This window comes from Natator depressus, chromosome 1 (genome assembly GCF_965152275.1).
Source record: "Natator depressus isolate rNatDep1 chromosome 1, rNatDep2.hap1, whole genome shotgun sequence".
NCBI lineage: Eukaryota > Metazoa > Chordata > Testudines > Cheloniidae > Natator > Natator depressus.
In genome coordinates this window covers 71,899,451-71,923,109 of record NC_134234.1, presented here as the reverse complement: position 1 = coordinate 71,923,109, position 23,659 = coordinate 71,899,451, and positions in this window count along the sequence as shown.

Genomic DNA, 23,659 nt, shown 5'->3' with positions numbered 1-23,659 from the left:
AGCAACATGTTCCTCTTCATTTTCATCATGCAACAGAAGCCTCTCCTTCCTTAGTATTGGGTTTCCAGAAGCTGCAAAGAGATATATTATGGCTTGAGTGTGGTCGGGGGCAACAACATTTTGGAGACAATATGATGCTAAAACAGCTGTGTGCCTTCATTTGTCCTATGAGAGTGGGTTCTGTGCAAACATAGGCAGAGAAGCCAATTGTAGCATGGTTCTGCAGGAAGCTATGTTATTATGACTAAATGGATGGCAGCCATCACTGAGGGACTGACAAACTGCACAACTACAGAAAATCCTTTCCCCAAAAGGGTGTAGAGGCTTTGGCTGTGGCTGTGCCTGTGCTCTGTGGCTCTCTAAATTCATCCTTGAGGGAACACTCAAAGAAAAATTTTCAATATCATCTTGTAGAGTTTTCTGTAACTACTGTCCTTGTTCATTGCATTTTACCATGGAACAAAATTATATAGCTTTTTAAAAGCCCTCAACCTCCATCAACACAAATTCTGCTCTCTAGGATCCTTATATAACTATACTTATATAATAACTATAATTAAAGCTCTCCTTCTCAATAGTCCCCATTTTTTTGTGAAGGAAGGATATTTTCTAAGGCTCGGATTTTGTCACTCAGGATCTTATCTTAAAATAACAAAACCCTATGCCATACTTTCTATTCGGTATGTAGGAATTTATTTTTTATATCTCGAAAAATAAGTCAGAATTTGTCCCACTTTCATTGTCTTCCAGTTCAGTTGTTGTCAGTTGTTACCATACCATTAATTGTTTTTGCTGGTTGTTTTTATTACCTTTATGAAGGAAATATATGTTCTTCTTTCAGTGCTGGTCTCTATGGGCACACGTGCTCCATGTGCCTGGAGTCTGAGAATTTTGAGTGCGGTGTCTGTTTATCCATCCATGCACTGTGCCTCACCCTGTGCTTCCAACCACCTCTGAAGGGAAGGGTGGACTGACCATCTCTCCAGTTCCTTCTGATTGCTGCATGGTCCAGGTCAGAACCTCCAGTGTCAGAGGCATTGGCTTTCTCCTTTATCTGAATATATTTAGGTATTTGTAAATAGCTCTTAGAGTTCTAGAGTTTTAAAGTTTTTATCTAATAATTTTTGTGTTTTACAGTTAATCTTCTCAAGGTGGGGAGCACCCTCCTCTCCCCTACACAGTTTGGGTACTGGACTATGCCCAAGATTCAAATTTGTGCTTCCTACCTGTGATCCTTCTTGGTCAGGAACAACCACCAGTGCTGCTTGTACTTGGGGAAGCCCACATCATGACAAGGTGCAGTATCTGCCATTTGTTCCCCAGATGTACATGGGAAGGGCAGGAACTTTGCCTTAGGAAGCACCTAATGGAAAAGGCCACAATCAGATCCAGGCAAAGGTATGCCCCCCAACCCCCTTACATTGGCCTGTCACAACAAAAAGTGTTCCTCCTGCCACAAGGTCCCACTCATGAGTGAGGGAGTCTAACCCCAGAGAACCCTCAGCGGGATCTTGTCAGGAAAGCAGACACCATTCTCATAAGCATGAGACTAAGTCTTCCTCCAAATCCTCTTCAAAGAAGTTTGATTCAGCACTGCCTAAATGTGGCAAGTCTATGAGCTCAGCCCAAAATAACTTAGTACATCCTACATCTTGGAGGCATGACAGGAAAGCACACATGTCTAGGGCTCCATCAGCAACGGATTGCAGTCCCTTTGGGGACCATTTAGCACTCTTTTTCAACATGGGTGCTGAAAATCATCCTTTCCAGCTATATGGGAGAGCTTATGTCCCTCTCCCCTCTAAAATCCCCTTCCCCACTCCCTCTCTGGGGACCCCTTTCACAAGAACATTCTCAAACAAGAGATGGAATCTCTTACAGTGAGGAGTGATGGAGTGGGTTCCTCTTCAGTACCAAGGAACTGGTTTTTATTCAGCATCGTTCCTAGTACCCAAAATGAAGGGAGGTTGGAGATCCATTCTCAGCCTGCATCAACTCAACCACTTTCTTCACAAATTTATTTTCTCATGGTCATATTGGCATCAATAATTCCATCACTGAAAAAGGGCATGTGGTTTATGGCTCTCAATATGATGGATACCTTCTTTCATGTGGGCATTCACCCTGCTTGCATACACTTTCTCAGATTCACAGTGGGCTCCACCCACTTTCAATAGAGAGTACTCCCTTTAGGTATTGCTGCTACCCCCAGAATCTTTAACAAGGTATTCTCTGTAGCAGCAGCCTATAACAGATGCTACGGTTTCATAGTCTTCCCTTACCTTGATGATTGGCTTCTTATGTCCAGGTCATGCCAAGAGACCCATGCGTCAACTTCAACAATGCAGCAACTCCTCTTCTCTTTGGGGTTCAGGGTAAGTGCTGAAAAATCCATCCTCACCCCTACACAGATCTTAGACTTACTCAGGGCATCCTTAAATTCAATCATGGCAAAGAATTACCTGCTATGGACAGGTTTCAGGCTATGAATATCACAGAATGGATCATAAGCAACCCCTGAGTGCATATCAAGACCTCTCTCTCTCACACCATAATGCCTCATGTGCTTATGTCATGCAATTTGCAAGACTCCACCTTCATTGCCTGCAAGTGTGGCTCCAACCTGTGTACTCGCAAACCAACAGTTCATGAGTGGAAGAATGCTCACAGGGTGTGCATCAAAGTTCCCTTCATCACCTCTGCACTGGACAGGACAATCATTACCAATGCATCCCCATTGGGTTGGGGAGCCCTCATTCTTTCCTTAAAGACAGCAGGATTCTCTATCAGATCCTTATGGGCCACTTGGCAGCAGTCAGTGCATACTGTTAAGCTTCACAGGGCGACTCAATGTTTCCATGCCCTCTGAATAGCAGATTCTGGAAAGACCTAATCAGAACCTTCCTGCCTATAAAAAAGCCTACTTCTCAATGCTTCCTGAACCTTGTTCTGTCAGTATTCACTACACCTACTTTTGAACCCTTAGCTTCTTGCTCCATGTCTCTCCTATCCATGAAGGTCACCTTCTTGGTGGCCATCACCTCACCCTGGAGGCTTGGTGTGCTCATGGCAAGAACCTCCTTACACTATATTCCATAAGGACAAAGTTTCATTACGTTTACTCTAAATTCACTCCCCCCCCCCATAGTAATCTCAGTTTCACCTGAACAAGTCAATGCACTCACATAAATTCTTTCCAAACCCCATCACATCCTCAGAAGATAGGTGACTTTTACCTGCGGAGAACAAAACCAATCAGGAACTATTTGTTGCCACAGCAGAAAGAGTTGGGGTCAGGTGATATCCTCTCAAAGAATCTGAAAATGGATCTTGGGCTGTATTTCACTTTGCTACCAACTGTCTAATCTTCCCCCACCTCTTGGGGTAAGAACTTATTTCACAAGAGCATAAGCAATGTCTCTATCATTGCTTCAAGTGGTGCCTCTTCTTGACATCTTCAAGGCAGCTACATGGATCTCCATCCACATGTTTGTGAGACTTTATGTTTTGGTACAGGACTCCTCTGCTGATGCATCATTTGGAATGGTGGTCCTTCATTTGGCTCTGCCATCTTTCTCCTTCTATATGAGTATTGCTTGTCAGTCACTCACAGTGAAATACTGTGGGGGTCTGTACAAACACAGTATAAAAATACAGTCTCTGCCCCAAAGATCTTACAATTAAAGTTTAAGACAGAAGGCAATAGATGGATACAGACAGGAGAGTACAAAGAAACAAGACAATATTTGTCAGCATGACAAGAAGCATCTCAGCACATCAGCTGCCTAACCACTGTTATGTTTTTTGAAAGCATTATGGCCAAGGAGAGTTTTAAGGAGGGGTATATATAATATCATGTTATAAGAGAAAGTTGCCTACCTTATAGTAACTGGAGGTTCTTCAATATGTGTGATCCCTATCCATATGCCACCGTGGGTATGCATATGTCAAGGTTCCTTCCCCACTCTGAACTCTAGGGTACAGATGTGGGGACCTGCATGAAAAAAACCCTTAAGCTTATTTTTACCAGCTTAGGTTAAAACTTCCCCAAGGTATAAAAATTATTTTACCTTTTGTCCCTAGACTTTATTGCTGCCACCACCAAGTGTCTAACAAATATAACAGGGAAAGAGCCCACTTGGAAACGTCTTTCCCCCCAAAATCCCCCCAAGCCCTACACCCCCTTTCCTGGGGAAGGCTTGATAAAAAATCCTCACCAATTTGCATAGGTGAACCAGACCCAAACCCTTGGATCTTAAGAACAACGAAAAAGCAATCAGGTTCTTAAAAGAAGAATTTTAATTGAAGAAAAAGTAAAAGAATCACCTCTGTAAAATCAAGATGGTAAATACCTTACAGGGTAATCAGATTCAAAACATAGAGAATCCCTCTAGGCTAAACCTTAAGTTACAAAAAGACACAAAAACAGGAATGTACATTCCATTCAGCACAACTTATTTTATCAGCCATTTAAACAAAACAGAACCTAATGCATATCTAACTAGATTGCTTACTGACTTTTTACAGGGGTTCTGACCTGCATTCCTGCTCTGGTCCCGGCAAAAGACAACACACAGACAGAGAGAACCTTTTGTTTCCCCCCCTCCAGCTTTGAAAGTATCTTGTCTCCTCATTGGTCATTTTGGTCAGGTGCTGGCGAGGTTGTCTTAGCTTCTTAACCATTTACAGGTGAAAGGGTTTTTCCTCTGGCCAGGAGGGATTTAAAGGTGTTTACCCTTCCCTTTATATTTATCACAGCATATGATCTATGTGCCTGGAGCCAGAGGAGGTTATGAAATCGCCATCACTGGAGTTTTTTTAAGAGGTTAGACCTGTCATGGATGGTCTAGATAATGCTTAGTCCTGCCATGAGTGCAGGGCATTGGACTATATGACCTCTTGAGGTTCCTTCCAGTCTCCTGAGTCTATGAATCTGGCTCCTAAGTGCTAATGTAATATATATAAAGAATAATATTTCAAGTAAGAATTATTTTTACATTTTCATCAGTTTGATGCACTTCAAAAATTAATAAGCGATCTCGGGACATATTCTGTGAAGTGAAAGACTTCAGAGTAAAGATTATAGCTGATGTAAATGATAGAAGTGCCTCAGTGTAAAAAAAAAGAGGACACCACTTACAGTTGCAGTAGTCTTCTGTGGAATGGATTCATCCACTCTATGTATATATACATCTGTTCACTATGAGCTGTAGCTCTACCTCAATGACCTGCTAACATAAATAAGGATTTTACAGTTCTGGTGTGATGAGATCAGCTGAATGAGCATGTGAATAACTATTCTCACATCATCAGTGCACATTTCCCAGCACCTGATAGTGATCTAGTTGAAACTACCCTCTGGGAATTCTGAGTTTCACAATGTATGATACAGAGAAATCAGCACATTTATTCAATTCTTATATAACTGTTTCATAAGAGCTGCTAGAGCTGAGGCTCTGACAGTGTTTCCATGAAAAATGTCTTTTCTTTTCCCAAGAGCTTATAGTACTAAAATAAGTCACTATGGTTTAGAATTTGGCATAACGAGTTTCATATTGAGAGTATATTAAATGCATTAAATTAATTTAGAACATTTTATTTTTAAATTATCTGTTGCTTTAATCTATAAGAGAGGAGAGGAAGAGCTTTATTGTTTCTATAGACCCTTTTTCTGCATCTATTTTTTAAATGACTGTTTTTAATTAGCAGGTATTTAATTATGTTACTAGTATGTGAAAATTGGCTGCTGCTTACGTGCATTAATTTAAAGAAAATATGTAGATGCATACTAATATCACAACTCCACTCTCTGCTATACAGATACCTCAGAATGTGTTACAGTAAAAGGAACCTAATGCAAAATTACATGATACTTTAATGACCCTTAAGGAGGTTTAGGGAATTAGATCCACAATTAAGCATTTAAAATTGGAGTGTAATGCTGTGTGTTCTGAATGAGAATATGTTTCAAAATAGGTATTTACTAGTGATTCTACAGTTCCTGTAATACGCCCTATCAGCCATGACACCTTGTTCTGCCATCCATGGAAATGGTATAAACAGAGCTTGGGTGAACTGAGTAAGCTTTTATAATGGTATGCCTCTGAGCGGAAGTGATGATTCAATAGGCAATACTTCACCCACCTGGTCAGTAGTGAGCTAGTCTCTCAGCATGGTGTTAAGAGATCATTAAGTTGCCAGAGCTGTACAACTTTTGAATGAGTTGTAACATAGTGCAACTGGCCACATGGTCACTATAGTTCACTTGTTTTGGTCATCAACAGCTAACATGCTAACCCCAAGATCCCAATCAAATTCCAATTTAGATACAGTGGGCTCAGTCTTACCCTATGACAAGTCCGCTTTGTGTGGTGCAGACAGCTGAGGATTTCCTTAAGTGTGAGGGAATAAATGGCTGATATAAAGCTGCCATAGCTGGCTCTCTAACCAACCCCTCCAAACCCACCCCACATCATAGGAGCATCAGGTTTTCTGGAGGTAATGGGACCAGAGTACAATGCACTCCAGTGATCCTTGGCTGGAAGAATACCAATAGGAAGCTGATGCTGCTGGCATGAAGTTTGCCAAAGATGATAAAGAGAGTGAAAAGGGGAGATGAAAAGGGGAGATGATAATGAAACATCCATTACAAAGTTAACTATTGTGGTCTCTATAATAATCCTTTATTTTTTCTCTCCTGAAATTTAGTTCTTTGTATCTTTGGTTCTGTCCCTCCTCTGCTTTTTTTTCTCTTCTGAATACAGTTATTGCTTAGAGCCTCATCTTTGACTATCCTGGAACTTGTATGCAAAAATCCTATTCACATTGCTGGGAAATTTGGTTGCAAAAGGGATTTGATTTGCTTATTTCAATAAATTTGCCATTGACAGGTCTTTGGAACTATACAATCCAAACTGGGAATGCAAAATCCAGTCCTTCTCACTTTTCTTCTTTATCTCTCCTCCCCCATTTAGCAATGGTACCCACCTTTTTCTTCCCTCCCCCGTCCATCCATAGATAGGTAGATAGATAAAATTTCATCATCCTTTTAGTTAAGAAGATTACACTACACTTGATAAGCTTTTTTTCACAAACAAAAAGCTAGAAACAATTACTACAGACAATTGTAAAAGGGACAGACCGAATAGGCCTCTTCCATCTGTAATTTGTGATCCTAGTATTTTTCCCCTATAACTCTCAACCACCCCCTATTGATATTATCTCCTTTTTAAAAATCTAATCACTAGTTAATTTCCTTGCCGCTCCCTTTAATCTTGGAGAGTTCATTGTACAAATTGTTTAAATAGCAATTAACACAAATTCAGACTGTATTTCCTTTTCTTGAGGGTTTTTTTTTTTTCCTTCTTTAATCGGTTAACCTCCTCTATACTGCAGACATTTCAGGGTCCCATACAGGAACATTAGTACTGCTAAGAAATTGCTCTGTGAACAATGTGAGTCATCTTCAGCTATTTACCTGCACTGTTCAATAACAGTGCCCGTACAGATTTAAATAAAGGTAGAAGCACAATTATTTATTGTTGTCTTTTGGATTACTTTTAACTGGGTAACACAGAACATGAAGCATAATCAGTTCCAGCTGGAAACACTCCCACAGTACATCAAGGACAATGGGTTCACAAATTGACTTTACCTGCTATTCATGCAGTATATGAAATGAATCAGGTAAAGGGAATTTAATTAGCCCTCTTCATTGTAAAAATAAATAGGGAAATAGAATCAAATGGTTGATTGTGATGAAAATTATTTTTGCACTGAATTGTCAATAACTGCACAGAAGGGGCTTACTTGCTATTTTTGCACTATAATTTGGAACACCATATGTGAAATATAAGTTCTATATATTTTTAAGTGTCAGCATAAGAAATGAGACCTTATTCTATTAGTCAAAATGTCTAGCAGGATGAACAGGTGCAAAAAGAGAGAGACTGAAATGCCTGCTATCAGATCCAAATGCTGGGTCAGATCCTGACACTATTACATTGAATAGTGCCTTGTTCTCTTAGTAGTCCCAGAGGTAGTAGTTAGGGCACTGGACAGGAAGTCAGACCTGGATTTTATGTCCACTGAGCTGCTATAGGACAGTGGTAGGCAACCTGCGGCCCGCGGGCTGCGTGCGACCCGTCAGGGTAATCTGCTGGTGGGCCACCAGACAGTTTATTTACGTTTTCACAGTCACCTGCAGCTCCCAGTGGCTGTGGTTCGCCATTCCTGGCCAATGGGAGCTGCGGGAAGCAGCGCGGGCCGCAGGGACGTGCTGGTTGCCGCTTCCCGCAGCTCCCATTGGCTGGGAATGGCGAACTGCAGCCACTGAGAGCTGTGGGCGGCCATGAAAATGTAAACAAACTGTCTGGCGGCCCGCCAGTGGATTACCCTGGCGGGCCTCAGATTGCCTACCACTGCTATAGGACCTTAGGCAACACAGGTCACCCCTTTGTGCCTGTTTCCTTTCCCATAGTTTGTCTGTTTATTCTGTTTTGGATTATAAGGTTTTTGGGGTCGGGGCTGTTACCTAATGTGTTTGCTAATTCCTAGAACAATGGGGCCTCAATCTCTGTATGTCACTGTGCTATAAAGATTAATAGTTCCATTGATTTCAATATCATAGTTCTCACAGCCATACATGCTTGGTCTCCTCCACAGCATAATGGGTATTCTGGATGTTTGCTGGTGGTGTTGGGCCTATTCCAACTGGTACAAATTAGATCAGACCTGAGGTTACACTAATTTGTGCTGAAGGCCAGATTGGCCCCAGCTGCCCCCCAAGATTGGGTACAGAAGGATAGTGAAAAGCTACCTATGCCTCCATCCACTGAGTTCTGTTGAGTGAAGGTCAGATGAACTTGAGGATCTGACCTAATGTGGAGTTTAAACTAATTAACCCTTCAGTGTGTCAGTTTTAAAGGACATCTGCCTAAAACTGGTTAGGGATTATTTGTGTGTGCATGCCCTCTCTCTCTTTTTCCATTTTCAGAATAAAAAGTTTCATTTTAATTGTGGAAATGATTTTTCATTATGAAATTTCAGTTACTTTATACTAAAAAGTTAGTATCAAAATTAAAAATGAAACATTTCAAGATTATTGAAACTAAATATTTGATGGACCTGATTTTTTTTTTTGATCATTGGTTTCTGAAAATGTAAGGTTTTGACTTATTGTTCCAAATCAGGGTGGGGATATTTTTTTGATATCACAAAAATTCTTGCATGATGGGAAAACTGTTTCCTACCCAACTCTACTTCTGTGCTCCCAAATCCAATGTACTGCTTATAATCACATAAATGTAGTGTAGGAAATGTCATTGTATCAGAAAAATTTCTCACATTACACCCACTACACAAACTTCCTAGGCTTTTAACATAAAAAAGGAGAGGCACTGCATAATTCTCTAATACTGAATTATTTTCACTAAAGCAGCTGAATAGTTCAATGCAGTGGTTACCTTGAAAATACGTGCCTGCACTGAAAAGAGAATCAATTAATTCAGATAAACTAAATAAACTGTGTGAACTGACTAATGTAGCAGAAATTACTGGATGTTGATACTGTCATTTTAATTAAGTTCACATTAATTAATTTCATAGCTACATTTTTTAAATCCATAGCTTGACTAACATTCATAATATAAAACTTGCTAAGAGCCAAATTCTGCTTAGTTATACTTGCATAACTGAGGCCAGAATTAAGCCCCATACAATTAGATATAATGAATCTTAAAAAAGAGTGACCGTCTCAACAAACAGTCCAAGTAAGTGTGTATGTTCAACCACAAGATGGGCAGCAGTAATTGCAGTGAGCTGCTTCTTTCTTCCACAGGAAGGACTGTCTTTGTGTTCTTTGTTTGTTGATTGCTCAATACAATGAGTCTCTAACCCCTATTTGAGATTTTAAGACAGTACTGCAATAGAAATAATATAAAAGCTGGCTAATGAATTTGCACTACTCTTGGACTAAAAAAGAGACCTTTGACCTTGCCAGGCTTCTGTACTCTCATCAAGCTTGGTTTCACAGCCATTCCACTACCCATCACGATCCCAAAAACTCCTCCCTCCCCCCTGCCCTGGAAGTGGATCTGCTTCTTTATGGGACTTCCACAGACTCATGGATTTCACCCAGAGTAGTTATAAAATATGAAGTTTCCTAACCAATGATGATTGATTGATTTTCTATTGTGGCAATGCTGCCTTATGAGCCCAAATATGTGAGTACAGATGCTTGCCTACTTAGGGCCATATATTACATGCATGACTTGTGCTGATGTTAATGACACTTATGCATGTGGGCCAAGGGCAGTACATGATCTGTTATCTGCTTGACATGTTGACTGCATGACCTTTTGACTAAAAAACTAGAATGATATAACATTAACAATAATTGGATTAAAAACTGGCTAACTGATAGATCTCAAAATGTAATTGTAAATAGGGAATTGTCATCAAGTGGGTGTGTTTCTAGTGGGATCCAACAAGGATTGGTTCTTGACCCTATGCTATCTATCATTTTTTTTATCAGTGATCTGGAAGAAAACAACCTAAAATCATAACTGATAAAGTCTGCAATGACACTGTGACCCTAACAGCATCTCAGTGCAAGAGTGAAAGGGGCTCATTGGTATCAGGTAGTGAGTTTCAGCTGGCCTAACAGGTTGAACATACTCCAGCTCACTAATATTATAACCCTTATCTAAAATTTGTCCTGTAAGATATCAACAAAAAGCTAATAACTTACTGATTATTCATATTATTGCTTGTTGTATGTATGGAGAACAAATTCAAAATTACAAACTTATTGGAAATTGTTATCAAAGTGTGTCTGCCAAACAAGGTTAAAAAGTTACTCCACCTTAGAGAAAGGAATGTGATTCGGCCATTTGGAACGTTTTCCCAAGGTACATTAAGAGACAATGGGAATGCATAGAAGGTAAATAGGACCATCAAGACAGAACAGGGAGCAGATCACAGGGAACAGACCAGTTTGCATTTTAGCAAACATTGGTGGTGGAAGAAACCAGCAGGCATTTTCCTTCACCAGGAGACTCCATGTCACCTTCCTCGCAACTTGAATGAACTTTACTGGTGTGTGTGTGGAGGGGGGTGCTTCAAAAGATTTCCCTTCAAAGGTTCAGTGGCCTATAGAAGAGAGGGACAGAGAAGCCCAAGTTATCTTTCACTTAAGAAGACAAAGGAACTGAGCACTTTGGACCTTGGGAGAGATCCTGACCACTGGGATAGTAAGCAATCTTGCTGGAAGGTAGATTGGGAAGGAAACTACTTTGAACAAAGGGTATAGTTTGTTTTGTTAAGTCTTAGCTTCTAGAAAGCGTTTTTCATACTTATTTACTTGTAACCATTTTCACCTCTATCCTTTATACTGGAACTTACTTAAAATCCTGTCTCCTTTTGTTAATAAACTTGTTTTACTTTTAATCTAAACCAACTCGGTGATATGTTTCATTTAAAGTGAGTATTAACTCCAATTAATGTGGCAAACTGCTGGGTACTGTATTTTTAAAAGGAACAAACCAACCTTAATTTCTCTCTGAATGGTCCAGGAGAGGACTGGACATTGCAGAGCACACAGTTTTAGGAAAATTCAGCACTGGGGGAGGGGTCATCTTGTCCCGAGTAACCAGAGTGTGGCTTGAGTGTAACGAGAAGGCTGCTGGAATCTGAATTGTTGAGTCAGAGCTGTTTAACACAGAGACATTCAGTGCAGGCTTGTATGTTGCCTGGGAGTACTCAGGCAAAGGTTGCCGTACCAGCAGAACACTTTGAGGCTCATGGGATTACAGAGCAGGTGATGACACCACTCCTTCTTTGTTTAGATTGCAACCCAGAATGTCACACACAAGTTGAGGGAGTGGTAAATAATGAAGAGAACAGATCACTGATTTAGAGTGATCTGGATTGTTTGGTAAACTACGTGCAAGGAAACAATGTGCATTTTAATATGGGTAAATGTCTACATCTAGGAACAACAAATGTAGACCAAATATTTAACAATGGGCTTTACAATCTATCAGAGAAAGGTGAATGATTGAATGGCTGGAAGTTGAAGCTCGACATATTCAGACTGGAAATAAGGTATAAATTTGTAGAAGTGAGTGTAATTAACCATTAGAGCAATTCTGAATCACTGACAATTTTTAAATCAAGGCTGGATATTTTTTTCTAAAAGGTATGCGGTGGGAATTATTATGGGAAATTCGCAGGCCTGTGTTATCCAGGAGGTCAGACTAGTGGTCACAGTGGTCCTTTCTGCCTCAGAATCTATGAGTCTATAATATCTACAGATGTTGAACATTTATAAAAGATTATTTTACTGTAAATCCCTATGGCATATGTCTTCGGCTATACCTTGATGTGAGGATGATGTCTGCCAAGGGAGTTCATTGGTGGGTTTTTTAAGTGGCTGAGGAGCCCAATTCATGCCCTGCAGATTTTCCCACAGAAGTGACAGGTGTAATCTTGAAGGAGACATAGTTGTTGGCTGGACTGTTGTACCCCTTCTTTCCTCTTTTGTCACTTCTCTGTCTCATGAGCAGATTTGTTCTCCTCAAAGTGAGCTGTGGCTTGGTGTATGGTGTGGCGTCACTGTGTTCTGTTCTGCGCTGAGTCCTCCCAGTTTGTTGGGTTGATGCCTCCCTTTTTAAGGTGTACTTTCAGTATGTCTTTGAAGTGCTTCCGCTGCCCTCTGCAAGCCCTTCTTCCCTGACTTAACTGAGAGAAGAGTACTTGCTTCGGGAGGCAAGTGTCAGGCATACAGACACGGTGGCCAGCCCAGTGGAGTTGGTGTTTCATGACCTGAGTTTCTATACAGCTGATGTTGGCTGCAGAGAGAACACTAATGTTAGTGTGTCAGTCTTCCCAGCTGATCCTGAGAATCCTCCTGAGGCAGTGCTGTTGGAACCACTCCCGCTACTTGAGTTGTCATCTATAGGATACATAGCTCTCACACCCATAGAGAAGAGGTGGGCATGGCAAATTGCCTTGTAAACCAAGATCTTGTTTGCAGATCCCTATCATTGAAGACTTGTTTGAGTAGTCTTCCAAAGGATGTGCTGGCACAGCAGATCCTGTATTCAATTTCTGTGTCAATGCTGGCTGTTTGGGAGAGGTGGCTGCTAAGGTATGGAAAATGCTCCACATTTTCCAGGGGTTTTCCACTGAAGGTGACTTGTGGAGTACAAAGAGTAGTTTGTGCAGGTGAGGGCTGGTAGAGTACCTTGGTTTTCCTGATGTTGAGAGAGAGACCCAGGCTGTGATAGGCATCTGCAAAAAGATTTAGGGTACTTTGCAGATCAGCCTGTGTGTGTGTGAGAATGATGCAGTCATCTGCATACTGAAGGTCAGTGATGACAATTCTCATGATCTTAGATTTTGTTTGGAGACATCAGAGATTGAGGAGTTGACCATCCATACGATACTCAGTCCTGATTCCATCAGGAAGGCGGTAATGGATCATGGCAAGGTAAATGGAGAAGAGTGTTGGAGCAATGACGCAACCATGCTTGACACCAGTGCAGATGATGAATGGTGTGGTCTCTGAGCTGTTGCACAGAATAGTGGCAGTCATCCCATCATGGAGTAGTCTGATGATGGAAATGAATTTCTGGTGACAACCAAACCTACACAACACCTTCCATAGGGCATCACAATTGATAGAGTCAAAGGCAGTGGCATTTTAGAGTTAGTGGAGCCTTGTGTGAAGCTTCATTTTCAGGGCCCCCCCATCAGGACCCAGCCAACAAAAAATAACATTCTCACTTATCTCCCTCCCAGCCCCATTTTTCATTCTTTTATTCTTCCTCCTCCATTATAAGTAATGGAAAGTAAATGAAAATAAAGTGAGGTACCTTGATTGGGGCAGGGGGTTGCGGTGCAGGAGGGGATCAGGGGAGGTGTGGTTCCCAAATCATCCAGTACACACACCCCTTCAGCAGCGGCTCCTAGGCGGTGGGGAGGGGGCAGAGGGTCTCTGTGCGCCGCTGCCTGCAGGCACCGACCCCGCAGCTCCCATTGGCCGCAGTTTCTGGACAATGGGAGATATGGAGTCGGTGCTCGGGGCAGGGGCAGCGCGTGGAGATACACACACTCCTCCCATGGGCCGCAGGGACATGCTGGATATTTCTGGGAGTGAAGCAGCATGGAGGGAGGGAGGCAGAGCAGGCAGGGAGCCTTAGCCCTGCTGCTGGCACGTCTCTGCACACCCCTGGGCAGGGAGGAGGACAGCATATCTCTGTGCATTGCCCCAGGTGGGGGCAGCGTGTGAAGCCACCTCCCCTCCCCCCCGCCAGGGGCGCACAGAGACGGGCCTTTGGGAGCGATGTGGGCCACGAGCCATGCCATGCAGGCCAGGACTCAGGCCAGGACTCCGAGGCAGGTTGTCAGATATTTTTCCTGCATTTGGGGGCCCATCCCACCACATGGTTTGCTTCATGGTAAATCTACTCCTGGTCAAAGGTCTTGGTTAGATCGATGAATACTATGAACAGTTCCTGGTATTGGTCTCCTGAATCTGTTGTGCCACGAAGATCATGTCACTTGTGCCTTGGGATGGCCTGAACCCACACTATGATTAAGGGAGGAGTTCCTTGGAAAGGGGGAGAAGGCAGTTTAGTAGGTTCCAGGCAAGGATCTGCTCCATGATGGAGAGGAGGGAAATACCTCTTTAGATCCCACACAAAGATTTGTCCCCTTCCTTGAATATTGTAACAATGTTGGCATTCTTAGGTGGAATTTCTTCGCAGATCCAGATTTTGTCAGAGTTGGCAAAGTTTATGCTGGAGCATTTTTCTACCAGCTTTAAAAACCTCAGCTGGGATGCCATCTGGGCCTGGTGATATTTTGACTTTGTCCTCAGAAGATGGGGGATCAGCAAGATGTTACATTGCTAAGCATTGTGGAATAGACTTGATGGTGTCTTCAGAGACCATGGATTTGTGGTTTAGTAGGCTCTCAAAGTGCTCCTTCCAGTGTTCTTTAATGGCCACATTGTCCTTGAGGAGGGTGGAGCCACCCTGGGAACGTAAGGGAGTTGGGCCTTTGGAGCATGGCCCATATATAGCTTTTGTTGCTTGAAAGAAGTTTCTCTTTCTTTGGTCTATGAAACCCTGGATCTCAGAGGCCTTCTGCTGCCACCACTTAATTTTGATGTCACGTAGCCTCCTTTGGACTTCGGCTTTGAGCAGGTGAAAAGCCTCATGTTTTCATTGATTAGAGGAATCATTTTGCCAGTTACAGAATGCAGTTCTTTCCTGTTGAATTAATGCTAGGATTTCCTTGTTGTTTTCATCAAACCAGTGTTGGTGTCAATGAGTGGAATATTCTATAGTTTCAGCACATGCACTGTGAATGATATTTGAAAGTTGATCCCAGTGCTCTTGAATGTCAATGAGGTTATCAGGCAAGTTAGAGAGATTCTCAGGCAGGTGTTCCTGGAATGTCTTGCAGCTGGCTTGGTCCTAAAGTGCTTTGACGTTGGACTGTTTTCACTTCGTCTTTGGGTGTTTGCGGTGTGGTGGAGTGAGCTGCAGGTACATGATTGATCTTACTACTCATTGGTCTGTCTAACAATGATCTGTACCTTTTATGGCTCATGTTATACAGATATCAGTGTAATCTCGGGCGCTGACTATAACATAGTCAAGGAGATGCCAGTATTCGGACTGAGGATGTTTCCATGTGGTCTTAAATTTGTTACACTCCCTAAAGATGGTATTTGTGATGAGCAGGTCATGCTCCACACATTTCCCAAGGAGGAGAATACCACTGGGGTTTACATTTCCCACCCCTTCTTTGCCTATTATGCTGCTCCAGATTTGGGAGTCCTGTCCCTGGCATTGAAATCTCCCAGGAGGATGAGTTTGTCTGCCTTAGGTCTGGCTTTGAGGACTGCATCAATGGTGCTATAAAACTGCTCCTTGTTGTCTTCCTCATCATCAAGTGTTGGGGCTTATGCACAGCAGGAGAGTGAGTTTGTGGGGGGGGGGGGGCGGGGGGGAAGAAAACCTGGATTTGTGCTGGAAATGGCCCAACTTGATTATCATACACATTGTAAGGAGAGTGATCACTTTAGATAAGCTATTACCAGCAGGAGAGTGGGGTGGGGGGAGAGAAACCTTTTGTAGTGGTAAATACCCATTTTTTCATGGTTTGTGTGTATAAAAAGATCTTCTGTACTTTCCACAGTATGCATCCGATGAAGTGAGCTGTAGCTCACAAAAGCTTATGCTCAAATAAATCGGTTAGTCTCTAAGGTGCCACAAATACTCCTTTTCTTTTTGTGGCATATTCGTTGTTGCTGAGCTTGAGCCAAAGAGTCATGCGATTCTCGTTGATCCCCATGGGAAGCTCCAAAAGCTGACTGGGGTTTTTATTTTTGATGGCAAAGCCAATCCCGTGAATGCATCTCTCTTCAGGTGGCTTTCCTTTCCAAAAGGAGGTGTGTCCACCTCCTTCCTCTTTAAATTGGCCCTCATCGGCCTGGTGGGTTTCACTAAGAGCTGCAATGTCAATGTAGTTGTCAATTGTCAGTTCTCTGGCAACTATGGCAGTTCTTCTTTCTGGGCATTCACTGTGCTGAGACTAACAGATTTATTTGGGCACAAGCTTTTGTGGGTTAAAACCCCCCACTTCTTCAGATGCATGGATCACTCCATGCGTCTGAAGAAGTGTTTTTTTTTTAACCCACGAAAGCTTATGCCCAAATAAATCTGTTAGTCTTTAAGGTGCCACCGGACTTCTCATTTTGGTGGATACAGACTAACACAGCTACCCCTCTGATACTGTGCTGAGAGTCCATAAGGCTGCGGATATTCCAGGTGACAAAATTTATAGAATCATAGAATATCAGGGTTGGAAGGGACCTCAGGAGGTCATCTAGTCCAACCCCCTGCTCAAAGCAGGACCAATCCCCAATGTTTGCCCCAGATCCCTAAATGGCCCCCTCAAGGATTGAACTCACAACCCTGGTTTAGCAGGCCACTGCTCAAACCACTGAGCTATCCCTCCCATCGTCTTATATCTCTTGATTTGGCCATAGAGTTGAGTGATCCCACTGGATGCGGCCATCCAGTTAGAAGAGTGTCAGACAGCCTATGTTTGGGGCACCTTTTCTAGCTCTTTCCCCATTTGGGATGAACAGAGGGAATCCTAAAAAGGACTGCTCAGTCACAGCCTCTGCTGCCGAAATGCACTTCAGTCTCATCCAAGCACAAGATGACCGCCACACGACTGCCACCTGTGTGTGGATTTGTGACTAAAGACTCCCAGAAATCACTACTCCTGTCTTCACCACCACTCATCCATTGCCACAGGGATTTGTGGGTGTGAGCCCTTTGGCAGAGATCTGCACTTGAAATCTTTTAAGGTGGGGAAACCTGTGTGCAGGCTGTGACCACATGACACTTGACAGGAGGAAAACCCTGACCAAGACAATCAGGGGTCTTCTTCCTGCTGCATCCCTCATCTGCCTTCACAGCCTCAGAGTACTAAAATGTCCTCTATATGCGTCTGATCCACCGTTGGCATCTTGTGAAGTTTGGACCGCGGTTAGTCAGGAACCTCACCTCGCCTGACCTGCTCGCCAAAGGGGACCCTAACATGAGTATGAAAGCTCTGAACAATGTAGCTCTGAGCGTCTTTAGCCCATGCAAGCCTCTCCACCACAACAAGGTTGCAGTCCATCAGAGAGGTATGGCATATGAAATGCTTCAATAACTAAACCATATTGTATACGCTGTTTAATTCATTGTTTTAAATGTTTTTAACCTTTATTTAACTTACTGTAAAATGATGGATATAAGTTCACTAAGCATTTAAGTCTGCCTATGGATAGTGATTAGTTCCACCACTTACTCAGAAGGGGAAAGCCAGCAATTGTGGCTGTTATGCATCTCATAATAGACAATGGTAACATCAGTACAGTAACTAAAAGGATACATTCCCTCAAGGATTTTTAGCTCTAATCCTTCATCTCCTTTCTCCATTCTTGTAATGAAAACACCTGTAGCAATAATTTATCCTGCCAAGCTGAAAGACACAGAATGGAGAACAAGTTTAATAAAAACACTTTAATTAACATCTTTAGTATATCTTCACCATGTATCAACACCTCTTATGAACAGCTTAATCAAACTTGCTTTTTCCTGTTTTCACTTGAAACAAATTTACATTTCTTGGAGAACTCTACAAGCAAATTCAAGCAGCGTGGAAGAAATGTTTTCATGAGAAAACCACAACACAAACAGCTACAACAAAAACCCTTATCAACACTTCATATGGCATACTTGAATTAAAGAGACATTTGCAATATAAAAGAGGGCAGAATAAACTTCCTCAGAATCTTACAAAAAGCTCTTTTTCATCTCCTAGGGAAAAAAGTTGTTCTTTGCAGTCTGCATGCTTTCCCATAGTGCAGTTTTTATAACCCTGCTTTCTTTGGAGATTATAATTCTACCATAAAAGTTCTATGTAGGCCAAATCCCAGCTCAGTTAAAAAAAGTCACAAAATACTGTGTGTATTTGTGTCTTTCCATAATAAAAGCAGCTTCTTCTATAACTGACATCTTGGAGGCTACTGCTATAGGATGTATCATTGTCATGGAGAAATAGAGGTCTTGATTCTGCACATTGATTCATCAGGGAGCTCAAGTGCAAATATAAACTCCCTGTGGGCTTGCAGGTAAGTGTAAGTTCTAAGCATAGGCTAGCATTGTGATAAGTCTCAAGCAATCCTCTCATTACTGAAATGGGTGCAGGATAAGGAAAAGATGGGACATAAGCAGAGATTTTTTTTGTGTGTGTGAGAAGATATGGGTTTAAGCAGTTTTCTCACCATGCTCCTGAAGTGGTTGGCTCTGTCCTCTTCCTCAAGACCTGATCCTGCACCACTGACCTCAATGGGAGTTTTGCCACTAACCTCAGTGAGGGAAATATTAGGTCTTAGGCCTCATTCTTGCTATTAGGCAGGAGTAAGCTGGTGTCCACCTGCCCTTACTAATTCAAGATCAGGTTCCTCATTGCCTTGCTCATTATTATTATTATATCTCAAACTTATGTAACACTGACAGACCCCGGTTGTTGGCGCACAGGATCGAACCTGAGATCTCTGGAGCTCAGTGCATGAGCCTCTACAACATGAGCTAAAAGCTAACTGGCTGTTAGCTAAAGCTGTAGAGCAGCCTCATTCTCTCTCTCTCTGTCTCTCTCTCTCTGTGGTCATGGTGCCACTAGATGGGACAGAACACCACACCCAGGAGGTATGTGGGTTACATACTTCCCCTAGCTGAGGAAGTGTGTCCCAAGATTCAGAGACTTCCCAACTGAAATCTTGGACGAGCCCCCAAACATGTAACTGTTCTGCCAGGTGGAGCCAGCAGCAACAACGGTTGGGTTCAGTATCTAGGGGTTCCTTTTCAACTATACAACACAAAGTCAGCTTGAGCCCCCACCCAGAGTCTGGATGAGTTCTCCCCTGACATCGAGTGGTGAGCTGTGGAATAAGACTTCGGAAGCTGATCTCATTTGCATGGACACACCCACCCTGCCTAGGTGCTTAGCATGATGGGATTGCTTGCCCAAATGATCACTTGTGGCTGGTGTTGGATCCCAAGTCTCCTTGTTACTGGGGCAGGAGTAGTAAAAGATTGTTATCCTTGTTGTGTGAACCGAGGGCAGCAGAACTGTACCTGGCATACCCCAGTGGAGGGACTCACCCGCAACTGAATGGCACTCACTAGGCAGGGGACATGGGTTCCAAAGCCCAATGAGTTGAGAGGGGATGGGGGTAGGTACTTGGTGGTTTGGGTCCTGTTTAAGGGACTCACACACCATTTGACTCTTTCTCTCCCCATGATATAATAGAGGAGTTAATTTAGACTCAGTTGAGTCTTGTTACATGCTGCAGAGCTGAAATCACTGATACCTAGGTCTAAGTATTAGACCTACTTTGGGATAGTGTCTCTATTGCAAGAGACTGCCCAGTGTACACCAGCAGTGAGGCTCCTCCACTAACTGCTGAAAGCTGTGTTAAGTGTGTGTGTGTGTGGGGGGGGGGGGCCCTGAAAACATCTTGGTGAGTGGGCAGCTGGTGGAGAAGCGTAGCAAGTGGCTAGCAGGGTGGCTGGCAGAGAGGCACGACCTGCAGGGTGGCTGGTGGAGAGGTGTGGCATGTGGCCAGTAGGGTGACTGGCGGAGAGGTGTGGCAAGTTGGAGCGAGAGCAAGTGCCTGAGTACTGCAGCATGTAAGGTGTCCCCTTATCTTCCCTGCCCCCCCCCCCCGCCCCCGGTCTTCCACACAGGGTGGGAGGTGAACTCTGCAGATAAGCCTCTGAACTCTGGAGCTGCACTGGCCAAGGACAGCAACTGTAAGTGGGGTACAGAGAAGGGATGGCCACATTAAAGGGACTGTTGGATTGCTGGACTTAAGAGCCTGAGGGGAAAAGGACACTGTCCAATTACTTGGGGGTGGGTCTTTTGCTCATGGTTTGTGTTTATGAACCCTAGTTGTGGTGGTTTCCCAAATTAATGCTGAGTTAATTCCCTCCTTTTATTAAGTTTTTGCTACACTCAGATTCTGTGCTTGCAAGAGGGGAAATATTGCCTCTTAAAGGCACCCAGCGGGTGGTGTATAGTTGTCCCAGGTCACTGGGTGGGGGTTTTGTGTTGTATTGTTGAAGAGGAACCCCTAGATACTGAACACAGCCCTTTTTTGCTGCTGGCTCCACCTGGCAGAAGGGTTACATTTATGTATGCAGTACTCTACATCCATGTTGTCAAGGGCCAAGCCCAGAATAAATGTGTATATATAAATTTAGACTGGGATTTCCAGAATGTCTAAGGGAGTAATGTGCTCAACTCCCATTGAAATTGGGAGTTTGGTTCCTAAATCCCTTAAATTATTGATGTTTAAACATAGGCCCCCATTTCTGCAGTGATGGTCTATGCTCTGACCAGCATAACTTAGAAATTCACAAGTTCAACATTTGTTTTACACAAATATTCTCTAATATTCAATTTAAAATTGGCAGTGCAGTTAATGTTGCTGCCAGGAAACTTATTTGCAGGCATATTCTCTGAAAAGGGACAGAAAAGTGAGTTAGTTCAAAGTTAGAATGAATATTAGAAGGAAGCATTTTTCAGTCTTTGCCCTGCTTTTGCAGGTGCTGCCTTTCTGATCAGGTGTGAAACTGAGGCCCTGACAAGCTGTTTAAGAACCCATTCTGCTTTCATTACTTAGGGAACAATCCCATTGACTTTGAGAACCTATGAATTTTGACTCCCTTTCCTTAGCTCTAATCACTAGACCAAATTACCTTTTTAAAAAACAGAATAGATTTCAATTGTCTGTGTACATACACATAGCAGCTGATTTTTTATGAATGGTGGTGTTGTAGTGTTGAGGAATGGATTGAGCTTAAATGTGAAGGCTAGAGAAATTATTAGTAGTCACAGCACACCATAACTTTTCACACAATCAGCAATGCCTCAGAATCTTAGCACTGTATGCTTCATTTTGACTCCAAAGGAATTTTTAATGCCATATTATTCTAATCCCCCTGAATACAGAGATTTATATAGGAAATGATGGCACATTCTTAATCATGGCAGTCCAGATACACTGCTATAAGGGTTCTTTCTACAGATTCAGTAAACAGTTTAAAATTTTACATATTGCATGGTATTTCCCAAGTGAATTGTACAGAACTGAGAAAGTATATTCTATGTAAGTGACAAGTTAAAATTACTCCATAAAACATGGGTTCCAGTATGTGCATTTCTCAATTCATACCTTACATATCATGCATGCTACTTCTCTGCTTATATATCTTCCTAATTCCTTGTATTGATACATTTTTGTAATATTAGAAAGGTATCTTTTTTTTTCTCCTTTGATGTACGTGGTGCATTTTGATGGGGTCTACAACCCCCACCCAAAACACAGGTAGGAGGGGGTTAAGAACTGTCCCTGCCCCTAGACAGCAAAACCAATTCAAACCTGGCTCAGCAAGGAGAAATGCCAATTGTGGAGAGACATGCCCCCAGCTGATGCAGCTAATGAGGGCAAGCCCAGGTATAAAGAGAGAGAAACAGAAAAAGCGTGCAAAAGGTTTGGGGATTTCAGAGAAGTAACTGTTGTCTGCTAAGTGAGCAGGCACCAGGCTGCCTTGAAGAAACTTTGAACCTCCTGGAGTACAAGGAAGGGAGCTGTAGATGGAAGCCCTGAAGAGCATTTATGCTTATGGACTCTGCCTGTTATTGTTTTGATTTAAGCAACCACTATTGGGTAAAGGAGTGATGCAGGCTGTTTGAACAAGAAGTTCCTGACACGAATGAGTATGCTAACCCTTAATAAAATGTTGGCACTGAAAGAGTCCACAGATTTGATCTGAAACATTTGCATACTTTTAGGGCAAACAATATTGAGGAAAGTGTTTTTTTAAATAAGACCTGTGACCCTTTCTTTTCCAGTGTCATTGTAACTGTGGCACTTTAAGCTGCAGCAGACACATTAAGTGCTCTATTGTTTCTTGAAGGAATAGCCCCTGGGGACAATGTAGAGGCACACTAGTTCAGAAGTATTCTGAAACATTGAACCAGACTTTAGCACAATGCCTCCTGGAACTCCAGTGTACCCAGCAGGAATATGACCATGCTTCACACTCCATAAGGATGCTGCTTGCGGTCCCCCTTCCACAGCACCAGCTTGACAAATATGTACTATATATAGCTTGCTTCTAACATGATTTATCCTGATTACCCTTTAATATTCAAACTGAGACCAGCTAATATGTATTTCTTTGATTTCCTTTCCAACATTTTTGCTGTATTTAACTGTATGTTGCAATAGGCTCGTCTCCTGGACGTTGGACCATAGCAACTTGCAATTTCCCAGATGGAAACTCCGAACAGCTGAGTATCTGCTATTTGCTTCTGGTACAAGAAAAGGCATTTGTAGATCAAGTAAGCAGCAGATGGAGAACAATTGGAGTATGTAATTATTCAGCATGGGCTCCTTTTAAATAGATAGGCTGGATTCTGTTTCCTTGGCTGGGAAGACAAAGGAATGGAGTGGCACATGGTGGGTAGACTTTCCAAAGATTCTTTTAATTAGAACTTCTAGGGGAAATATGTGAAATAACTCCTTCAGTTATCAGGGTCAGCTTTCCTTGGAATACAAAAAATCTGGCAAGTCGCCATGAGACTGATTTTGAAATCTGGAGATTAATAGCCTGCCCGAACACTTCTGGATTAATAAACTACAGTATACAGTAGTATATTACCTGAGGACTTCATCTGGTGACACTCCTTCATTTTGCCAGGAGTTTAAAAGCTGTTGCCTTAATTTTCTCTACTGACAAAATGTAAAATCCACTATAGAAAAGTATTAACATGTGATTTGCCCTGTGGTGGTGAATAAATGAAATGTGTGACTCTTTAAATTGCCCTCATAGGAGCATTGTATTTTCAAAGCTGACAGCTACCAGGAAGGACCACATGCCAAAATCAATAGCTAGAGTTCTATGTTTATTTTTGCTAATTATTCAAGATTAAAAGGACATGTGAAGGAATGTACGTTGGACAACAGACTCTGGAATAATAATATGTTGTGAACAACAAGTTAGTTAAAAGACTG